Consider the following 2,500-nt stretch of genomic DNA (forward strand, 5'->3'; position numbering starts at 1 on the left):
TGCATGTTCCAGACACAAATTGTAGGTACACTGGCAATGTCACGAATATTTCATGACATTGCCGGTGTATGTGTATCACTTTCTCAACAATTTCTTTTTTGGCAAGACACAGAGCTACGATATTCCACAATATAGACAGTGTGGACATTCGGAGTGGCATTTAACACTGCTAACTGTCTCACGCAGCGCTACACGAGGGTCAGTGTGGACAGGGTTTTAAATGTGATTTGCTAATGAAATTACATCTAAGTAACTCCAATAGAGCGTTGTTTTTATCTAACATGCGTGGTTGCTATCCGTGCTATAACTTGAAGATAGTGAAAAGTTCTTGATTTGAATCAGAAGGCAGACTAAGTGAGCGGGGATTTTTTTTAGTATTTCAGTGGCATTTTCTTCGCATTTTGGGGATAACACAAATTCAGATTTGGGACAAAATAACGAACACACTTTCATGCATCATGTATTCTTCTGCGTGTTGTGCTATTTTTCACACAAAAGGGGTGGGGTCAGTAGACCTACACCCGCCACATTATTTATAATCGGGATTAATACAGCCTTGCATTGGTGTAGATTGGTGTATTGATAACTTTTCTGTTAAGAATTAGAACTTTTGCCACTCTAAATAGTGGTCATAGTAAGAAATCCTAAGTAAATTTGACCTTTGGACCTACTAAAGGATTATCCAACAAACAACTCCATAAAAATTACTTGTCTACACATACAGAGTAATGATAGTCACAAACCCGAGTGGATTTTAGTAATAAGTCTAAACGAAAAATCCTCTTTTTGAAAGAGAATACAAAAGAAAATATCCCAAAAGAAATCAACAGTGCTGACGAGTTATTAATGACATAATCCAGTATTGATCAAATATCATTCATCAAACGGGAAAATAAATTCTTTAGAATAACCACATTAATACCACAAATAAAGATCAAGAGAAAAATCCTTATCATTAATATCATATAGCATTTAGTGATCCCGTAGAAAGAACAGACCACCAACGCCATGACAACAATCGTCTCCCGAGTCCACAGTGAGTATTTACCGGAACACAAAACGTTCAGTGAGTGAAATGTATGTTAATAACGTTCTTGTACACGTATTTTGAAGTGATTCCATGCTCTATGTGGTATATTTAGCCTCTCTTTGAAGGTATGAGGTATGACATATTGTTCATATGAAGAAAAAGGAATAGTGACAAAGGAGAGGAGGAAAGAGAAGCTGATAATTATGATATGATTATTTCCTAGTTCATTTGGTAAGTTATTAATGTCCTTTGTTTATATTCTATTTTTTGTGTTATTTTGAAGTCCATGTTGAATCAAAAGTGATTTGTAAAGTCTTAACACAGAAAGGAAGAAACGAAATAAATATCTAATAACATGGGAGATCGATCAGTTTAGGTCCAGGTACCTGATCACGGTCTAATAATACATTTTTTTCCATTACAGTTCCAATATTCACCTCATTTATTTTTCAAAGATATTTTCCAACAGTACAGTAACCTATTAATGCTGAGAACTCATCATCTGACATGGTTTCATTTTAACTATTCATTACTGTTACCTCAACTCGAGCATTAACCCTTTTTAAAACTAGGTAGGTAGTTGGCATAGTGTATTCTTGGCTTATATATGTGCATGTGCATGTATTATTAATCATATTTTACCCTACAATCTCCCTGGTCTCCTTTATGCCCTCCCCTGCCATTAGGTTACAGGTTACAGGCATCGAATCGCGGGTCATACTTTCTATATCTGAATAGTATAGGTTGAGAGGAATCCTTTGGTATTAGTATCGTGGTATTTAACGATGCGGCACTATGCTGAATATTCACCCAATATGATTTTGTTATATTGTCATTTATCATAACTCATTTTTTTACCTATTGATGGTTCTAGAGATGCTTCATCACCAAGTTCATCAGTTTGATCTCAACTATTTACCCCATTCCTTGAATTTGATATGATAATCACATCAAGAAGAAAAGGAATAAATCTGATAGCAGAGTGGGAAAGCTCTTGAAATTCTGCTTCTAGCAGTATGTGATACATAATATTTGACTAAAAGAATTTTGTTGGGGACAATTAGAACATATTTTCTACTCCTGTTTATATGGTTCTATATATTTATATATTTCTGCACATCTCTGTATGGTCAGTGCCAATAGAATATGACATGGCATTAAAGCAAAAACCAAAATATTTGCTGCACATGATCGGAACCCTGTTAGGAAGCAGGCTGAAAGTAGAAACTGATAAATGTCAGGCATGTGCAAGCATATTAATGAAATGAGAATACATATATTTTATTTTCTACAAGAAAATAATTTCTGTCGTTCTTATAATTCCATTTCCCTACCATGAAAAGGCAGTAAGTTAACTTCAAATCAAATATGCTTTCAGGATAATTTTTTGCCTCTGATCAGTTTTCTTGGTATTTGTTTTATATCATTATTAAGAGATATCTTTGGACAAGACAAGAAAAAATATCAGTA

The 2,500-nt window shown here is 34.4% G+C and overlaps 1 protein-coding gene across 7 annotated transcripts in view; it reads left to right on the plus strand.

Moving 5' to 3' along the window:
* Nucleotides 1–1,026: 1,026 nt before the first annotated feature.
* Nucleotides 1,027–2,500, plus strand: part of LOC122249294 (uncharacterized) — a 33,101-nt gene continuing 31,627 nt past the window's right edge. For 6 of the 7 annotated variants that reach the window (XR_015191857.1, XR_015191858.1, XM_086546845.1 and 3 more), the window contains exon 1: nucleotides 1,043–1,261. The gene's annotated coding sequence lies outside the window, so the exon portion shown is untranslated. Of the gene's footprint in view, nucleotides 1,262–2,500 lie in introns of all 7 variants that reach the window. The other variant, XM_086546849.1, reaches the window with a different exon arrangement.

Source organism: Penaeus japonicus, unplaced genomic scaffold (assembly GCF_977035675.1).
Source record: "Penaeus japonicus unplaced genomic scaffold, GWHDUDI00000001_assembly GWHDUDI00000002, whole genome shotgun sequence".
NCBI classification, from domain to species: Eukaryota; Metazoa; Arthropoda; class Malacostraca; order Decapoda; family Penaeidae; genus Penaeus; species Penaeus japonicus.